The following is a 20,122-nucleotide window of genomic DNA, read 5'->3' as shown; positions in this document are numbered from 1 at the left end:
TGCTTATGTGCTTATCCGCTCAATCAGGCTCGATCAGGCGAGATATAGAAAAGGTGGAAAGGGTCCAAATGGCTGTCCCTTCCTTTTTAGGGTGGGTCCTGCTGACTATCATAGGATTCCTCTTAAGAGTGGCCAGGGTCAGAGGAAAAACTTTCAATGCTTCTTAGTGTTCTCTCCAGAAGCAGGCATTTTCTGTGCCTTTAATTTCAGGCTTTTCCCAGCAGTCTCTGTTCTGCCTATGTAAATTAACAAAAGCAGTGCTTATTCCTCACTTGCTCTAATGTCCTTCCTGTCCACAAAGCTCTGCCTAAGTATGCTTTTTTTCTTTTTCAGGGAAATTCTAAATGGTTTCTCTGTCCACTCTGTGGCAGTAGAATGCTGATTATGATGCCATGTTTTGTGGAATCACCAAGGTACAACTACAGAGGAATATATGAGTCTGAAGGACATGGAACTCTTAGCTAACACATCACAATATGTGATGCTTGCCAACCAAGCACTACATTCTGGTGCGCTGATGATCAGAACATTCTGCTCCTAAAGGAAAGAAAATACCGCTTGATTGAAAATAAAGTCTCTGTTTATATTAACGCTCTCTCTCTCCCTATATCTATCTATCTATCTATCTATCTATCTATCTATCTATCTATCTATCTATCTATCTATCTATCTATCTATCTATCTATCTATCTATCTATCTATCTATCTATCTATCTATCTATCTATCTATCTATCTATCTATCTATCTATCTATCTTTATATATGGATACATGCATACACCTACTCATAGATATGCCATGCATTTCTTTGGATTTGTTTCAACCTCTTGCCATTTATTTGAGAATCCCTACTTTTCAAGTGACTGCAAATGAAGTCATCTCTGGCACGTTTTGGCTGATGCAAGGTAACCAAAACACAAGACAACTTTTAATAAAAATCATTGGTTTCTTTGTTAACGTGCACTGTCAAACATGGGACTTTCACACGTCAGGTAAACATGATAACCAATACACAACAGAAGCAGATGCAGATTGCTTATCAATGTCGTGATAGAACAGTTGTGATTTGAGTAGTAGAAGCGCCCCTGAATTGATACTTATTATATACAGCCTGTAAGATAGTCAAAAATGCATGCTAGGAGAGGAGATGCAAATATAAATGTAGTAGAAAAATACATAAAGAGGAGTGATATGCTTTTATTCATGCAAGGCTAGAAAAAATCCCCATACTGTCGAAAGCATTCATACACCACCAAATGGAAATAAACAATTCTGACATTAAACGAAAAGGTGACGATGCATTTGTATCATCACCTTGAGAAGGATCATCTAGGAATTGAGCCCAAGTCTCAGCACTTAAAACCAGAAACACTCCACTAAAATAGGAGGCCTGTTGGTGCCAACAATTCTCAAAGTTAATGCTTGTTCTGGTTGAGCATTGAACCGAATGCAGGGCTCTTTTGAAAGTGAGGTCTGTGAATCAACAGATACATCCACATGCCAATTATGTTATTGTTTTTAAGAGAATTCACTTTCTTGGAACGAGACTGCATGAACCCATCTTCAGGGCCTGGACAATTTCATGCAAAACAGCAACTCTCAACATTGCAGCCAAGACAATATAACTAGTGTTTCTGCCCGGTTTCGAACCGGGGACCTTTCGCGTGTGAGGCGAATGTGATAACCACTACACTACAGAAACAGATACCTACAGGTGATTCTTCTGTGATGAAACTGCTCAAAACAGACTATTCCAAGGGCATCTGGTTTTAGATTTCTTTCATGCAACCTGCCCGACAGCCCTATCTGAACGCTTGTATATGCCTTGCAAGTTCAGCATTTTTGCAAAATGCTTAAAGAGAAATGTTTCCTATTTGCTCAGGCAGGGCAAAGTTAAAAGCATGAGACTCTAGCAAATAATCATCCACTACTGTAAAGAGAAAATTGATATTGGCTTTGAAATGCATACTTCAAAAGAGCACCAATGAAAGGGCTCGTCCGGGATTTGAACCCGGGACCTCTCGCACCCAAAGCGAGAATCATACCCCTAGACCAACGAGCCGTTGAAAGACCCTCACCTCTGAAAAGGTAATACCAGCTCTAAGCCCGCAATGAAGATCATGCTGGGGTCTTTTTCATGCTTGGTCTGTTAATTCACAGGAAATTCAGTGTCAACTTACCCTTTCTCAAACGATAGCACTATCATTTGTAAGTGTCCCCTTTTATTTTTTCTCAGCATTGGACAAGTCTTACAGGAAGTCAGCAGTTATTTATATATTTCTGCATTGGCTAGAGCCTAAAGAGAAAGAATAAAAAGCTGTTCATAACAACATAAGAAACACATTTTGACTTTTCTCTCAAATACTTATTCCCTTTGTGCAATTCGGAATGCCAAGGTGAATAGCTGGGCCACAGATTCTGGCTAATTATCTATCTCTTGAATGCAAGAAGCAATAAAAACTGCCTAATGCAGGACTAAAGCATTCCTTGCATAGCCTCTAACATCATAACATAACTGAGCTGCTGGTAACAAGCTAAGCAATGCCTTCCCAAAATGAGAAGTACATGTGCTTATGTGCTTATGTGCTTATGTGCTTATGTGCTTATCCGCTCAATCAGCGCTCAATCAGGCTCGATCAAGGAAAGGTGGAAAGGGTCCAAATGGCTGTCCCTTCCTTTTTAGGGTGGGTCCCGCTGACTATCATAGGATTCCTCTTAAGAGTGGCCAGGGTCAGAGGAAAAACTTTCAATGCTTCTTAGTGTTCTCTCCAGAAGCAGGCATTTTCTGTGCCTTTAATTTCAGGCTTTTCCCAGCAGTCTCTGTTCTGCCTATGTAAATTAACAAAAGCAGTGCTTATTCCTCACTTGCTCTAATGTCCTTCCTGTCCACAAAGCTCTGCCTAAGTATGCTTTTTTTCTTTTTCGGGGAAATTCTAAATGGTTTCTCTGTCCACTCTGTGGCAGTAGAATGCTGATTATGATGCCATGTTTTGTGGAATCACCAAGGTACAACTACAGAGGAATATATGAGTCTGAAGGACATGGAACTCTTAGCTAACACATCACAATATGTGATGCTTGCCAACCAAGCACTACATTCTGGTGCGCTGATGATCAGAATATTCTGCTCCTAAAGGAAAGAAAATACCGCTTGATTGAAAATAAAGTCTCTGTTTATATTAACGCTCTCTCTCTCCCTATATCTATCTATCTATCTATCTATCTATCTATCTATCTATCTATCTATCTATCTATCTATCTATCTATCTATCTATCTATCTATCTATCTATCTATCTATCTATCTATCTATCTATCTATCTATCTATCTATCTATCTATCTATCTATCTATCTATCTATCTATCAATCTATCTATCTATCTATCTATCTATCTATCTATCTATCTATCTATCTATCTAGCTTTATATATGGATACATGCATACACCTACTCATAGATATGCCATGCATTTCTTTCGATTTGTTTCAACCTCTTGCCATTTATTTGAGAATCCCTACTTTTGAAGTGACTGCAAATGAAGTCATCTCTGGCACGTTTTGGCTGATGCAAGGTAACCAAAACACAAGACAACTTTTAATAAAAATCATTGGTTTCTTTGTTAACGTTCACTGTCAAACATGGGACTTTCACACGTCAGGTAAATATGATAACCAATACACAACAGAAGCAGATGCAGATTGCTTATCAATGTCGTGATAGAACAGTTGTGATTTGAGTAGTAGAAGCGCCCCTGAATTGATACTTATTATATACAGCCTGTAAGATAGTCAAAAATGCATGCTAGGAGAGGAGATGCAAATATAAATGTATTAGAAAAATACATAAAGAGGAGTGATATGCTTTTATTCATGCAAGGCTAGAAAAAATCCCCATACTGTCGAAAGCATTCATACACCACCAAATGGAAATAAACAATTCTGACATTAAACGAAAAGGTGACGGTGCATTTGTATCATCACCTTGAGAAGGATCATCTAGGAATTGAGCCCAAGCCTCAGCACTTAAAACCAGAAACACTCCACTAAAATAGGAGGCCTGTTGGTGCCAACAATTCTCAAAGTTAATGCTTGTTCTGGTTGAGCATTGAACCGAATGCAGGGCTCTTTTGAAAGTGAGGTCTGTGAATCAACAGATACATCCACATGCCAATTATGTTATTGTTTTTAAGAGAATTCACTTTCTTGGAACGAGACTGCATGAACCCATCTTCAGGGCCTGGACAATTTCATGCAAAAAGGCAACTCTCAACATTGCAGCTAAGACAATATAACTAGTGTTTCTGCCCGGTTTCAAACCGGGGACCTTTCGCGTGTGAGGCGAACGTGATAACCACTACACTACAGAAACAGATACCTACAGGTGATTCTTCTGTGATGAAACTGCTCAAAACAGACTATTCCAAGGGCATCTGGTTTTAGATTTCTTTCATGCAACCTGCCCGACAGCCCTATCTGAACGCTTGTATATGCCTTGCAAGTTCAGCATTTTTGCAAAATGCTTAAAGAGAAATGTTTCCTATTTGCTCAGGCAGGGCAAGGTTAAACGCATGAGACTCTAGCAAATAATCATCCACTACTGCAAAGAGAAAATTGATATTGGCTTTGAAATGCATACTTCAAAAGAGCACCAATGAAAGGGCTCGTCCGGGATTTGAACCCTGGACCTCTCGCACCCAAAGGGAGAATCATACCCCTAGACCAACGAGCCGTTGAAAGACCCTCACCTCTGAAAAGGTAATACCAGCTCTAAGCCCGCAATGAAGATCATGCTGGGGTCTTTTTCATGCTTGGTCTGTGAATTCACAGGAAATTCAGTGTCAACTTACCCTTTCTCAAACGATAGCACTATCATTTGTAAGTGTCCCCTTTTATTTTTTCTCAGCATTGGACAAGTCTTACAGGAAGTCAGCAGTTATTTATATATTTCTGCATTGGCTAGAGCCTAAAGAGAAAGAATAAAAAGCTGTTCATAACAACATAAGAAACACATTTTGCCTTTTCTCTCAAATACTTATTCCCTTTGTGCAAATCGGAATGCCAAGGTGAATAGCTGGGCCACAGATTCTGGCTAATTATCTATCTCTTGAATGCAAGAAGCAATAAAAACTGCCTAATGCAGGACTAAAGCATTCCTTGCATAGCCTCTAACATCATAACATAACTGAGCTGCTGGTAACAAGCTAAGCAATGCCTTCCCAAAATGAGAAGTACATGTGCTTATGTGCTTATCCGCTCAATCAGGCTCGATCAGGCGAGATATAGAAAAGGTGGAAAAGGTCCAAATGGCTGTCCCTTCCTTTTTAGGGTGGGTCCTGCTGACTATCATAGGATTCCTCTTAAGAGTGGCCAGGGTCAGAGGAAAAACTTTCAATGCTTCTTAGTGTTCTCTCCAGAAGCAGGCATTTTCTGTGCCTTTAATTTCAGGCTTTTCCCAGCAGTCTCTGTTCTGCCTATGTAAATTAACAAAAGCAGTGCTTATTCCTCACTTGCTCTAATGTCCTTCCTGTCCACAAAGCTCTGCCTAAGTATGCTTTTTTTCTTTTTCAGGGAAATTCTAAATGGTTTCTCTGTCCACTCTGTGGCAGTAGAATGCTGATTATGATGCCATGTTTTGTGGAATCACCAAGGTACAACTACAGAGGAATATATGAGTCTGAAGGACATGGAACTCTTAGCTAACACATCACAATATGTGATGCTTGCCAACCAAGCACTACATTCTGGTGCGCTGATGATCAGAACATTCTGCTCCTAAAGGAAAGAAAATACAGCTTGATTGAAAATAAAGTCTCTGTTTATATTAACGCTCTCTCTCTCCCTATATCTATCTATCTATCTATCTATCTATCTATCTATCTATCTATCTATCTATCTATCTATCTATCTATCTATCTATCTATCTATCTATCTATCTATCTATCTATCTATCTATCTATCTATCTATCTATCTATCTATCTATCTATCTATCTATCTATCTATCTATCTATCTATCTATATATATATATATCTATCTATCTCTCTATCTATCTATCTATCTATCTATCTATCTATCTATCTATCTATCTATCTATCTATCTATCTTTATATATGGATACATGCATACACCTACTCATAGATATGCCATGCATTTCTTTGGATTTGTTTCAACCTCTTGCCATTTATTTGAGAATCCCTACTTTTCAAGTGACTGCAAATGAAGTCATCTCTGGCACGTTTTGGCTGATGCAAGGTAACTAAAACACAAGACAACTTTTAATAAAAATCATTGGTTTCTTTGTTAACGTGCACTGTCAAACATGGGACTTTCACACGTCAGGTAAACATGATAACCAATACACAACAGAAGCAGATGCAGATTGCTTATCAATGTCGTGATAGAACAGTTGTGATTTGAGTAGTAGAAGCGCCCCTGAATTGATACTTATTATATACAGCCTGTAAGATAGTCAAAAATGCATGCTAGGAGAGGAGATGCAAATATAAATGTATTAGAAAAATACATAAAGAGGAGTGATATGCTTTTATTCATGCAAGGCTAGAAAAAATCCCCATACTGTCGAAAGCATTCATACACCACCAAATGGAAATAAACAATTCTGACATTAAACGAAAAGGTGACGATGCATTTGTATCATCACCTTGAGAAGGATCATCTAGGATTTGAGCCCAAGCCTCAGCACTTAAAACCAGAAACACTCCACTAAAATAGGAGGCCTGTTGGTGCCAACAATTCTCAAAGTTAATGCTTGTTCTGGTTGAGCATTGAACCGAATGCAGGGCTCTTTTGAAAGTGAGGTCTGTGAATCAACAGATACATCCACATGCCAATTATGTTATTGTTTTTAAGAGAATTCACTTTCTTGGAACGAGACTGCATGAACCCATCTTCAGGGCCTGGACAATTTCATGCAAAACGGCAACTCTCAACATTGCAGCCATGACAATATAACTAGTGTTTCTGCCCGGTTTCGAACCGGGGACCTTTCGCGTGTGAGGCGAACGTGATAACCACTACACTACAGAAACAGATACCTACAGGTGATTCTTCTGTGATGAAACTGCTAAAAACAGACTATTCCAGGGGCATCTGGTTTTAGATTTCTTTCATGCAACCTGCCCGACAGCCCTATCTGAACGCTTGTATATGCCTTGCAAGTTCAGCATTTTTGCAAAATGCTTAAAGAGAAATGTTTCCTATTTGCTCAGGCAGGGCAAGGTTAAAAGCATGAGACTCTAGCAAATAATCATCCACTACTGCAAAGAGAAAATTGATATTGGCTTTGAAATGCATACTTCAAAAGAGCACCAATGAAAGGGCTCGTCCGGGATTTGAACCCGGGACCTCTCGCACCCAAAGCGAGAATCATACCCCTAGACCAACAAGCTGTTGAAAGACCCTCACCTCTGAAAAGGTAATACCAGCTCTAAGCCCGCAATGAAGATCATGCTGGGGTCTTTTTCATGCTTGGTCTGTGAATTCACAGGAAATTCAGTGTCAACGTACCCTTTCTCAAACGATAGCACTATCATTTGTAAGTGTCCCCTTTTATTTTTTCTCAGCATTGGACAAGTCTTACAGGAAGTCAGCAGTTATTTATATATTTCTGCATTGGCTAGAGCCTAAAGAGAAAGAATAAAAAGCTGTTCATAACAACATAAGAAACACATTTTGCCTTTTCTCTCAAATACTTATTCCCTTTGTGCAAATCGGAATGCCAAGGTGAATAGCTGGGCCACAGATTCTGGCTAATTATCTATCTCTTGAATGCAAGAAGCAATAAAAACTGCCTAATGCAGGACTAAAGCATTCCTTGCATAGCCTCTAACATCATAACATAACTGAGCTGCTGGTAACAAGCTAAGCAATGCCTTCCCAAAATGAGAAGTACATGTGCTTATGTGCTTATCCGCTCAATCAGGCTCGATCAGGCGAGATATAGAAAAGGTGGAAAAGGTCCAAATGGCTGTCCCTTCCTTTTTAGGGTGGGTCCTGCTGACTATCATAGGATTCCTCTTAAGAGTGGCCAGGGTCAGAGGAAAAACTTTCAATGCTTCTTAGTGTTCTCTCCAGAAGCAGGCATTTTCTGTGCCTTTAATTTCAGGCTTTTCCCAGCAGTCTCTGTTCTGCCTATGTAAATTAACAAAAGCAGTGCTTATTCCTCACTTGCTCTAATGTCCTTCCTGTCCACAAAGCTCTGCCTAAGTATGCTTTTTTTCTTTTTCAGGGAAATTCTAAATGGTTTCTCTGTCCACTCTGTGGCAGTAGAATGCTGATTATGATGCCATGTTTTGTGGAATCACCAAGGTACAACTACAGAGGAATATATGAGTCTGAAGGACATGGAACTCTTAGCTAACACATCACAATATGTGATGCTTGCCAACCAAGCACTACATTCTGGTGCGCTGATGATCAGAACATTCTGCTCCTAAAGGAAAGAAAATACCGCTTGATTGAAAATAAAGTCTCTGTTTATATTAACGCTCTCTCTCTCCCTATATCTATCTATCTATCTATCTATCTATCTATCTATCTATCTATCTATCTATCTATCTATCTATCTATCTATCTATCTATCTATCTATCTATCTATCTATCTATCTATCTATCTATCTATCTATCTATCTATCTATCTATCTATCTATCTATCTATCTATCTATCTATCTATCTATCTATCTATCTATCTATCTATCTATCTATCTATCTATCTATCTATCTATCTATCTATCTCTCTATCTATCTATCTATCTATCTATCTATCTATCTATCTATCTATCTATCTATCTTTATATATGGATACATGCATACACCTACTCATAGATATGCCATGCATTTCTTTGGATTTGTTTCAACCTCTTGCCATTTATTTGAGAATCCCTACTTTTCAAGTGACTGCAAATGAAGTCATCTCTGGCACGTTTTGGCTGATGCAAGGTACCCAAAACACAAGACAACTTTTAATAAAAATCATTGGTTTCTTTGTTAACGTGCACTGTCAAACATGGGACTTTCACACGTCAGGTAAACATGATAACCAATACACAACAGAAGCAGATGCAGATTGCTTATCAATGTCGTGATAGAACAGTTGTGATTTGAGTAGTAGAAGCGCCCCTGAATTGATACTTATTATATACAGCCTGTAAGATAGTCAAAAATGCATGCTAGGAGAGGAGATGCAAATATAAATGTAGTAGAAAAATACATAAAGAGGAGTGATATGCTTTTATTCATGCAAGGCTAGAAAAAATCCCCATACTGTCGAAAGCATTCATACACCACCAAATGGAAATAAACAATTCTGACATTAAACGAAAAGGTGACGATGCATTTGTATCATCACCTTGAGAAGGATCATCTAGGAATTGAGCCCAAGCCTCAGCACTTAAAACCAGAAACACTCCACTAAAATAGGAGGCCTGTTGGTGCCAACAATTCTCAAAGTTAATGCTTGTTCTGGTTGAGCATTGAACCGAATGCAGGGCTCTTTTGAAAGTGAGGTCTGTGAATCAACAGATACATCCACATGCCAATTATGTTATTGTTTTTAAGAGAATTCATTTTCTTGGAACGAGACTGCATGAACCCATCTTCAGGGCCTGAACAATTTCATGCAAAACGGCAACTCTCAACATTGCAGCTAAGACAATATAACTAGTGTTTCTGCCCGGTTTCAAACCGGGGACCTTTCGCGTGTGAGGCGAACGTGATAACCACTACACTACAGAAACAGATACCTACAGGTGATTCTTCTGTGATGAAACTGCTCAAAACAGACTATTCCAAGGGCATCTGGTTTTAGATTTCTTTCATGCAACCTGCCCGACAGCCCTATCTGAACGCTTGTATATGCCTTGCAAGTTCAGCATTTTTGCAAAATGCTTAAAGAGAAATGTTTCCTATTTGCTCAGGCAGGGCAAGGTTAAACGCATGAGACTCTAGCAAATAATCATCCACTACTGCAAAGAGAAAATTGATATTGGCTTTGAAATGCATACTTCAAAAGAGCACCAATGAAAGGGCTCGTCTGGGATTTGAACCCGGGACCTCTCGCACCCAAAGCGAGAATCATACCCCTAGACCAACGAGCCGTTGAAAGACCCTCACCTCTGAAAAGGTAATACCAGCTCTAAGCCCGCAATGAAGATCATGCTGTGGTCTTTTTCATGCTTGGTCTGTGAATTCACAGGAAATTCAGTGTCAACGTACCCTTTCTCAAACGATAGCACTATCATTTGTAAGTGTCCCCTTTTATTTTTTCTCAGCATTGGACAAGTCTTACAGGAAGTCAGCAGTTATTTATATATTTCTGCATTGGCTAGAGCCTAAAGAGAAAGAATAAAAAGCTGTTCATAACAACATAAGAAACACATTTTGCCTTTTCTCTCAAATACTTATTCCCTTTGTGCAAATCGGAATGCCAAGGTGAATAGCTGGGCCACAGATTCTGGCTAATTATCTATCTCTTGAATGCAAGAAGCAATAAAAACTGCCTAATGCAGGACTAAAGCATTCCTTGCATAGCCTCTAACATCATAACATAACTGAGCTGCTGGTAACAAGCTAAGCAATGCCTTCCCAAAATGAGAAGTACATGTGCTTATGTGCTTATCCGCTCAATCAGGCTCGATCAGGCTCGATCAGGCGAGATATAGAAAAGGTGGAAAAGGTCCAAATGGCTGTCCCTTCCTTTTTAGGGTGGGTCCTGCTGACTATCATAGGATTCCTCTTAAGAGTGGCCAGGGTCAGAGGAAAAACTTTCAATGCTTCTTAGTGTTCTCTCCAGAAGCAGGCATTTTCTGTGCCTTTAATTTCAGGCTTTTCCCAGCAGTCTCTGTTCTGCCTATGTAAATTAACAAAAGCAGTGCTTATTCCTCACTTGCTCTAATGTCCTTCCTGTCCACAAAGCTCTGCCTAAGTATGCTTTTTTTCTTTTTCAGGGAAATTCTAAATGGTTTCTCTGTCCACTCTGTGGCAGTAGAATGCTGATTATGATGCCATGTTTTGTGGAATCACCAAGGTACAACTACAGAGGAATATATGAGTCTGAAGGACATGGAACTCTTAGCTAACACATCACAATATGTGATGCTTGCCAACCAAGCACTACATTCTGGTGCGCTGATGATCAGAACATTCTGCTCCTAAAGGAAAGAAAATACCGCTTGATTGAAAATAAAGTCTCTGTTTATATTAACGCTCTCTCTCTCCCTATATCTATCTATCTATCTATCTATCTATCTATCTATCTATCTATCTATCTATCTATCTATCTATCTATCTATCTATCTATCTATCTATCTATCTATCTATCTATCTATCTATCTATCTATCTATCTATCTATCTATCTATCTTTATATATGGATACATGCATACACCTACTCATAGATATGCCATGCATTTCTTTGGATTTGTTTCAACCTCTTGCCATTTATTTGAGAATCCCTACTTTTCAAGTGACTGCAAATGAAGTCATCTCTGGCACGTTTTGGCTGATGCAAGGTACCCAAAACACAAGACAACTTTTAATAAAAATCATTGGTTTCTTTGTTAACGTGCACTGTCAAACATGGGACTTTCACACGTCAGGTAAACATGATAACCAATACACAACAGAAGCAGATGCAGATTGCTTATCAATGTCGTGATAGAACAGTTGTGATTTGAGTAGTAGAAGCGCCCCTGAATTGATACTTATTATATACAGCCTGTAAGATAGTCAAAAATGCATGCTAGGAGAGGAGATGCAAATATAAATGTAGTAGAAAAATACATAAAGAGGAGTGATATGCTTTTATTCATGCAAGGCTAGAAAAAATCCCCATACTGTCGAAAGCATTCATACACCACCAAATGGAAATAAACAATTCTGACATTAAACGAAAAGGTGACGATGCATTTGTATCATCACCTTGAGAAGGATCATCTAGGAATTGAGCCCAAGCCTCAGCACTTAAAACCAGAAACACTCCACTAAAATAGGAGGCCTGTTGGTGCCAACAATTCTCAAAGTTAATGCTTGTTCTGGTTGAGCATTGAACCGAATGCAGGGCTCTTTTGAAAGTGAGGTCTGTGAATCAACAGATACATCCACATGCCAATTATGTTATTGTTTTTAAGAGAATTCACTTTCTTGGAACGAGACTGCATGAACCCATCTTCAGGGCCTGAACAATTTCATGCAAAACGGCAACTCTCAACATTGCAGCTAAGACAATATAACTAGTGTTTCTGCCCGGTTTCAAACCGGGGACCTTTCGCGTGTGAGGCGAACGTGATAACCACTACACTACAGAAACAGATACCTACAGGTGATTCTTCTGTGATGAAACTGCTCAAAACAGACTATTCCAAGGGCATCTGGTTTTAGATTTCTTTCATGCAACCTGCCCGACAGCCCTATCTGAACGCTTGTATATGCCTTGCAAGTTCAGCATTTTTGCAAAATGCTTAAAGAGAAATGTTTCCTATTTGCTCAGGCAGGGCAAGGTTAAACGCATGAGACTCTAGCAAATAATCATCCACTACTGCAAAGAGAAAATTGATATTGGCTTTGAAATGCATACTTCAAAAGAGCACCAATGGAAGGGCTCGTCCGGGATTTGAACCCGGGACCTCTCGCACCCAAAGCGAGAATCATACCCCCAGACCAACGAGCCGTTGAAAGACCCTCACCTCTGAAAAGGTAATACCAGCTCTAAGCCCGCAATGAAGATCATGCTGGGGTCTTTTTCATGCTTGGTCTGTGAATTCACAGGAAATTCAGTGTCAACTTACCCTTTCTCAAACGATAGCACTATCATTTGTAAGTGTCCCCTTTTATTTTTTCTCAGCATTGGACAAGTCTTACAGGAAGTCAGCAGTTATTTATATATTTCTGCATTGGCTAGAGCCTAAAGAGAAAGAATAAAAAGCTGTTCATAACAACATAAGAAACACATTTTGCCTTTTCTCTCAAATACTTATTCCCTTTGTGCAAATCGGAATGCCAAGGTGAATAGCTGGGCCACAGATTCTGGCTAATTATCTATCTCTTGAATGCAAGAAGCAATAAAAACTGCCTAATGCAGGACTAAAGCATTCCTTGCATAGCCTCTAACATCATAACATAACTGAGCTGCTGGTAACAAGCTAAGCAATGCCTTCCCAAAATGAGAAGTACATGTGCTTATGTGCTTATCCGCTCAATCAGGCTCGATCAGGCGAGATATAGAAAAGGTGGAAAAGGTCCAAATGGCTGTCCCTTCCTTTTTAGGGTGGGTCCTGCTGACTATCATAGGATTCCTCTTAAGAGTGGCCAGGGTCAGAGGAAAAACTTTCAATGCTTCTTAGTGTTCTCTCCAGAAGCAGGCATTTTCTGTGCCTTTAATTTCAGGCTTTTCCCAGCAGTCTCTGTTCTGCCTATGTAAATTAACAAAAGCAGTGCTTATTCCTCACTTGCTCTAATGTCCTTCCTGTCCACAAAGCTCTGCCTAAGTATGCTTTTTTTCTTTTTCAGGGAAATTCTAAATGGTTTCTCTGTCCACTCTGTGGCAGTAGAATGCTGATTATGATGCCATGTTTTGTGGAATCACCAAGGTACAACTACAGAGGAATATATGAGTCTGAAGGACATGGAACTCTTAGCTAACACATCACAATATGTGATGCTTGCCAACCAAGCACTACATTCTGGTGCGCTGATGATCAGAACATTCTGCTCCTAAAGGAAAGAAAATACCGCTTGATTGAAAATAAAGTCTCTGTTTATATTAACGCTCTCTCTCTCCCTATATCTATCTATCTATCTATCTATCTATCTATCTATCTATCTATCTATCTATCTATCTATCTATCTATCTATTTATCTATCTATCTATCTATCTATCTATCTATCTATCTATCTATCTATCTATCTATCTATATATCTATCTATCTATCTATCTATCTATCTTTATATATGGATACATGCATACACCTACTCATAGATATGCCATGCATTTCTTTGGATTTGTTTCAACCTCTTGCCATTTATTTGAGAATCCCTACTTTTCAAGTGACTGCAAATGAAGTCATCTCTGGCACGTTTTGGCTGATGCAAGGTAACCAAAACACAAGACAACTTTTAATAAAAATCATTGGTTTCTTTGTTAACGTGCACTGTCAAACATGGGACTTTCACACGTCAGGTAAACATGATAACCAATACACAACAGAAGCAGATGCAGATTGCTTATCAATGTCGTGATAGAACAGTTGTGATTTGAGTAGTAGAAGCGCCCCTGAATTGATACTTATTATATACAGCCTGTAAGATAGTCAAAAATGCATGCTAGGAGAGGAGATGCAAATATAAATGTAGTAGAAAAATACATAAAGAGGAGTGATATGCTTTTATTCATGCAAGGCTAGAAAAAATCCCCATACTGTCGAAAGCATTCATACACCACCAAATGGAAATAAACAATTCTGACATTAAACGAAAAGGTGACGATGCATTTGTATCATCACCTTGAGAAGGATCATCTAGGAATTGAGCCCAAGCCTCAGCACTTAAAACCAGAAACACTCCACTAAAATAGGAGGCCTGTTGGTGCCAACAATTCTCAAAGTTAATGCTTGTTCTGGTTGAGCATTGAACCGAATGCAGGGCTCTTTTGAAAGTGAGGTCTGTGAATCAACAGATACATCCACATGCCAATTATGTTATTGTTTTTAAGAGAATTCACTTTCTTGGAACGAGACTGCATGAACCCATCTTCAGGGCCTGGACAATTTCATGCAAAACAGCAACTCTCAACATTGCAGCCAAGACAATATAACTAGAGTTTCTGCCTGGTTTCGAACCGGGGACCTTTCGCGTGTGAGTCGAACGTGATAACCACTACACTACAGAAACAGATACCTACAGGTGATTCTTCTGTGATGAAACTGCTCAAAACAGACTATTCCAAGGGCATCTGGTTTTAGATTTGTTTCATGCAACCTGCCCGACAGCCCTATCTGAACGCTTGTATATGCCTTGCAAGTTCAGCATTTTTGCAAAATGCTTAAAGAGAAATGTTTCCTATTTGCTCAGGCAGGGCAAGGTTAAAAGCATGAGACTCTAGCAAATAATCATCCACTACTGCAAAGAGAAAATTGATATTGGCTTTGAAATGCATACTTCAAAAGAGCACCAATGAAAGGGCTCGTCCGGGATTTGAACCCGGGACCTCTCGCACCCAAAGCGAGAATCATAACCCTAGACCAACGAGCCGTTGAAAGACACTCACCTCTGAAAAGGTAATACCAGCTCTAAGCCCGCAATGAAGATCATGCTGGGGTCTTTTTCATGCTTGGTCTGTGAATTCACAGGAAATTCAGTGTCAACTTACCCTTTCTCAAACGATAGCACTATCATTTGTAAGTGTCCCCTTTTATTTTTTCTCAGCATTGGACAAGTCTTACAGGAAGTCAGCAGTTATTTATATATTTCTGCATTGGCTAGAGCCTAAAGAGAAAGAATAAAAAGCTGTTCATAACAACATAAGAAACACATTTTGCCTTTTCTCTCAAATACTTATTCCCTTTGTGCAAATCGGAATGCCAAGGTGAATAGCTGGGCCACAGATTCTGGCTAATTATCTATCTCTTGAATGCAAGAAGCAATAAAAACTGCCTAATGCAGGACTAAAGCATTCCTTGCATAGCCTCTAACATCATAACATAACTGAGCTGCTGGTAACAAGCTAAGCAATGCCTTCCCAAAATGAGAAGTACATGTGCTTATGTGCTTATCCGCTCAATCAGGCTCGATCAGGCGAGATATAGAAAAGGTGGAAAAGGTCCAAATGGCTGTCACTTCCTTTTTAGGGTGGGTCCTGCTGACTATCATAGGATTCCTCTTAAGAGTGGCCAGGGTCAGAGGAAAAACTTTCAATGCTTCTTAGTGTTCTCTCCAGAAGCAGGCATTTTCTGTGCCTTTAATTTCAGGCTTTTCCCAGCAGTCTCTGTTCTGCCTATGTAAATTAACAAAAGCAGTGCTTATTCCTCACTTGCTCTAATGTCCTTCCTGTCCACAAAGCTCTGCCTAAGTATGCTTTTTTTCTTTTTCAGGGAAATTCTAAATGGTTTCTCTGTCCACTCTGTGGCAGTAGAATGCTGATTATGATGCCATGTTTTGTGGAATCACCAAGGTACAACTACAGAGGAATATATGAGTCTGAAGGACATGGAACTCTTAGCTAACACATCACAATATGTGATGCTTGCCAACCAAGCACTACATTCTGGTGCGCTGATGATCAGAATATTCTGCTCCTAAAGGAAAGAAAATACCGCTTGATTGAAAATAAAGTCTCTGTTTATATTAACGCTCTCTCTCTCCCTATATCTATCTATCTATCTATCTATCTATCTATCTATCTATCTATCTATCTATCTATCTATCTATCTATCTATCTATCTATCTATCTATCTATCTATCAATCTATCTATCTATCTATCTATCTATCTAGCTTTATATATGGATACATGCATACACCTACTCATAGATATGCCATGCATTTCTTTCGATTTGTTTCAACCACTTGCCATTTATTTGAGAATCCCTACTTTTGAAGTGACTGCAAATGAAGTCATCTCTGGCACGTTTTGGCTGATGCAAGGTAACCAAAACACAGGACAACTTTTAATAAAAATCATTGGTTTCTTTGTTAACATTCACTGTCAAACATGGGACTTTCACACGTCAGGTAAATATGATAACCAATACACAACAGAAGCAGATGCAGATTGCTTATCAATGTCGTGATAGAACAGTTGTGATTTGAGTAGTAGAAGTGCCCCTGAATTGATACTTATTATATACAGCCTGTAAGATAGTCAAAAATGCATGCTAGGAGAGGAGATGCAAATATAAATGTATTAGAAAAATACATAAAGAGGAGTGATATGCTTTTATTCATGCAAGGCTAGAAAAAATCCCCATACTGTCGAAAGCATTCATACACCACCAAATGGAAATAAACAATTCTGACATTAAACGAAAAGGTGACGATGCATTTGTATCATCACCTTGAGAAGGATCATCTAGGAATTGAGCCCAAGCCTCAGCACTTAAAACCAGAAACACTCCACTAAAATAGGAGGCCTGTTGGTGCCAACAATTCTCAAAGTTAATGCTTGTTCTGGTTGAGCATTGAACCGAATGCAGGGCTCTTTTGAAAGTGAGGTCTGTGAATCAACAGATACATCCACATGCCAATTATGTTATTGTTTTTAAGAGAATTCACTTTCTTGGAACGAGACTGCATGAACCCATCTTCAGGGCCTGGACAATTTCATGCAAAACGGCAACTCTCAACATTGCAGCCATGACAATATAACTAGTGTTTCTGCCCGGTTTCGAACCGGGGACCTTTCGCGTGTGAGGCGAACGTGATAACCACTACACTACAGAAACAGATACCTACAGGTGATTCTTCTGTGATGAAACTGCTAAAAACAGACTATTCCAGGGGCATCTGGTTTTAGATTTCTTTCATGCAACCTGCCCGACAGCCCTATCTGAACGCTTGTATATGCCTTGCAAGTTCAGCATTTTTGCAAAATGCTTAAAGAGAAATGTTTCCTATTTGCTCAGGCAGGGCAAGGTTAAAAGCATGAGACTCTAGCATATATTCATCCACTACTGCAAAGAGAAAATTGATATTGGCTTTGAAATGCATACTTCAAAAGAGCACCAATGAAAGGGCTCGTCGGGATTTGAACCCGGGACCTCTCGCACCCAAAGCGAGAATCATACCCCTAGATCAACGAGCCGTTGAAAGACCCTCACCTCTGAAAAGGTAATACCAGCTCTAAGCCCGCAATGAAGATCATGCTGGGGTCTTTTTCATGCTTGGTCTGTGAATTCACAGGAAATTCAGTGTCAACTTACCCTTTCTCAAACGATAGCACTAACATTTGTAAGTGTCCCCTTTTATTTTTTCTCAGCATTGGACAAGTCTTACAGGAAGTCAGCAGTTATTTATATATTTCTGCATTGGCTAGAGCCTAAAGAGAAAGAATAAAAAGCTGTTCATAACAACATAAGAAACACATTTTGCCTTTTCTCTCAAATACTTATTCCCTTTGTGCAAATCGGAATGCCAAGGTGAATAGCTGGGCCACAGATTCTGCCTAATTATCTATCTCTTGAATGCAAGAAGCAATAAAAACTGCCTAATGCAGGACTAAAGCATTCCTTGCATAGCCTCTAACATCATAACATAACTGAGCTGCAGGTAACAAGCTAAGCAATGCCTTCCCAAAATGAGAAGTACATGTGCTTATGTGCTTATCCGCTCAATCAGGCTCGATCAGGCGAGATATAGGAAAGGTGGAAAGGGTCCAAATGGCTGTCCCTTCCTTTTTAGGGTGGGTCCTGCTGACTATCATAGGATTCCTCTTAAGAGTGGCCAGGGTCAGAGGAAAAACTTTCAATGCTTCTTATTGTTCTCTCCAGAAGCAGGCATTTTCTGTGCCTTTAATTTCAGGCTTTTCCCAGCAGTCTCTTTTCTGCCTATGCAAATTAACAAAAGCAGTGCTTATTCCTCACTTGCTCTAATGTCCTTCCTGTCCACAAAGCTCTGCCTAAGTATGCTTTTTTTCTTTTTCGGGGAAATTCTAAATGGTTCTCTGTCCACTCTGTGGCAGTAGAATGCTGATTATGATGCCATGTTTTGTGGAATCACCAAGGTACAACTACAGAGGAATATATGAGTCTGAAGGACATGGAACTCTTAGCTAACACATCACAATATGTGATGCTTGCCAACCAAGCACTACATTCTGGTGCGCTGATGATCAGAATATTCTGCTCCTAAAGGAAAGAAAATACCGCTTGATTGAAAATAAAGTCTCTGTTTATATTAACGCTCTCTCTCTCCCTATATCTATCTATCTATCTATCTATCTATCTATCTATCTATCTATCTATCTATCTATCTATCTATCTATCTATCTATCTATCTATCTATCTATCTATCTATCTATCTATCTATCTATCTATCTATCTATCTATCTATCTATCTATCTATCTATCTATCTATCTATCTATCTATCTATCTATCTATCAATCTATCTATCTATCTATCTATCTATCTATCTATCTATCTATCTATCTATCTATCTAGCTTTATATATGGATACATGCATACACCTACTCATAGATATGCCATGCATTTCTTTCGATTTGTTTCAACCTCTTGCCATTTATTTGAGAATCCCTACTTTTGAAGTGACTGCAAATGAAGTCATCTCTGGCACGTTTTGGCTGATGCAAGGTAACCAAAACACAAGACAACTTTTAATAAAAATCATTGGTTTCTTTGTTAACATTCACTGTCAAACATGGGACTTTCACACGTCAGGTAAATATGATAACCAATACACAACAGAAGCAGATGCAGATTGCTTATCAATGTCGTGATAGAACAGTTGTGATTTGAGTAGTAGAAGCGCCCCTGAATTGATACTTATTATATACAGCCTGTAAGATAGTCAAAAATGCATGCTAGGAGAGGAGATGCAAATATAAATGTATTAGAAAAATACATAAAGAGGAGTGATATGCTTTTATTCATGCAAGGCTAGAAAAAATCCCCATACTGTCGAAAGCATTCATACACCACCAAATGGAAATAAACAATTCTGACATTAAACGAAAAGGTGACGGTGCATTTGTATCATCACCTTGAGAAGGATCATCTAGGAATTGAGCCCAAGCCTCAGCACTTAAAACCAGAAACACTCCACTAAAATAGGAGGCCTGTTGGTGCCAACAATTCTCAAAGTTAATGCTTGTTCTGGTTGAGCATTGAACCGAATGCAGGGCTCTTTTGAAAGTGAGGTCTGTGAATCAACAGATACATCCACATGCCAATTATGTTATTGTTTTTAAGAGAATTCACTTTCTTGGAACGAGACTGCATGAACCCATCTTCAGGGCCTGGACAATTTCATGCAAAACGGCAACTCTCAACATTGCAGCCATGACAATATAACTAGTGTTTCTGCCCGGTTTCGAACCGGGGACCTTTCGCGTGTGAGGCGAACGTGATAACCACTACACTACAGAAACAGATACCTACAGGTG

At 39.2% G+C, this 20,122-nt stretch overlaps 13 non-coding genes across 13 annotated transcripts; all 13 read right to left on the bottom strand.

Moving 5' to 3' along the window:
* Positions 1-1,628: 1,628 nt before the first annotated feature.
* TRNAV-CAC (transfer RNA valine (anticodon CAC)) lies at positions 1,629-1,701 on the bottom strand. Its single transcript has one exon. It is a non-coding gene; the product is annotated as a tRNA-Val (tRNA).
* Positions 1,702-1,989: 288 nt separating this feature from the next.
* Positions 1,990-2,061, bottom strand: TRNAP-UGG (transfer RNA proline (anticodon UGG)). Its single transcript has one exon. It is a non-coding gene; the product is annotated as a tRNA-Pro (tRNA).
* A 2,231-nt stretch (positions 2,062-4,292) lies between these two features.
* Positions 4,293-4,365, bottom strand: TRNAV-CAC (transfer RNA valine (anticodon CAC)). Its single transcript has one exon. It is a non-coding gene; the product is annotated as a tRNA-Val (tRNA).
* A 2,606-nt stretch (positions 4,366-6,971) lies between these two features.
* TRNAV-CAC (transfer RNA valine (anticodon CAC)) lies at positions 6,972-7,044 on the bottom strand. Its single transcript has one exon. It is a non-coding gene; the product is annotated as a tRNA-Val (tRNA).
* A 288-nt stretch (positions 7,045-7,332) lies between these two features.
* Positions 7,333-7,404, bottom strand: TRNAP-UGG (transfer RNA proline (anticodon UGG)). Its single transcript has one exon. It is a non-coding gene; the product is annotated as a tRNA-Pro (tRNA).
* A 2,274-nt stretch (positions 7,405-9,678) lies between these two features.
* TRNAV-CAC (transfer RNA valine (anticodon CAC)) lies at positions 9,679-9,751 on the bottom strand. Its single transcript has one exon. It is a non-coding gene; the product is annotated as a tRNA-Val (tRNA).
* A 288-nt stretch (positions 9,752-10,039) lies between these two features.
* TRNAP-UGG (transfer RNA proline (anticodon UGG)) lies at positions 10,040-10,111 on the bottom strand. Its single transcript has one exon. It is a non-coding gene; the product is annotated as a tRNA-Pro (tRNA).
* A 2,136-nt stretch (positions 10,112-12,247) lies between these two features.
* Positions 12,248-12,320, bottom strand: TRNAV-CAC (transfer RNA valine (anticodon CAC)). The gene has a single exon. It is a non-coding gene; the product is annotated as a tRNA-Val (tRNA).
* Positions 12,321-12,608: 288 nt separating this feature from the next.
* Positions 12,609-12,680, bottom strand: TRNAP-UGG (transfer RNA proline (anticodon UGG)). Its single transcript has one exon. It is a non-coding gene; the product is annotated as a tRNA-Pro (tRNA).
* Positions 12,681-14,826: 2,146 nt separating this feature from the next.
* TRNAV-CAC (transfer RNA valine (anticodon CAC)) lies at positions 14,827-14,899 on the bottom strand. The gene has a single exon. It is a non-coding gene; the product is annotated as a tRNA-Val (tRNA).
* A 288-nt stretch (positions 14,900-15,187) lies between these two features.
* On the bottom strand, positions 15,188-15,259 carry TRNAP-UGG (transfer RNA proline (anticodon UGG)). The gene has a single exon. It is a non-coding gene; the product is annotated as a tRNA-Pro (tRNA).
* A 2,114-nt stretch (positions 15,260-17,373) lies between these two features.
* TRNAV-CAC (transfer RNA valine (anticodon CAC)) lies at positions 17,374-17,446 on the bottom strand. Its single transcript has one exon. It is a non-coding gene; the product is annotated as a tRNA-Val (tRNA).
* A 2,588-nt stretch (positions 17,447-20,034) lies between these two features.
* Positions 20,035-20,107, bottom strand: TRNAV-CAC (transfer RNA valine (anticodon CAC)). Its single transcript has one exon. It is a non-coding gene; the product is annotated as a tRNA-Val (tRNA).
* Positions 20,108-20,122: the final 15 nt, after the last annotated feature.

The sequence above is a fragment of the Lissotriton helveticus genome, chromosome 8 (assembly GCF_964261635.1).
Source record: "Lissotriton helveticus chromosome 8, aLisHel1.1, whole genome shotgun sequence".
In the NCBI taxonomy this organism is placed as follows: Eukaryota; Metazoa; Chordata; class Amphibia; order Caudata; family Salamandridae; genus Lissotriton; species Lissotriton helveticus.
The sequence above is the reverse complement of the archived record's forward strand: the minus strand, read 5'-3'. Positions and strand labels throughout refer to the sequence as shown.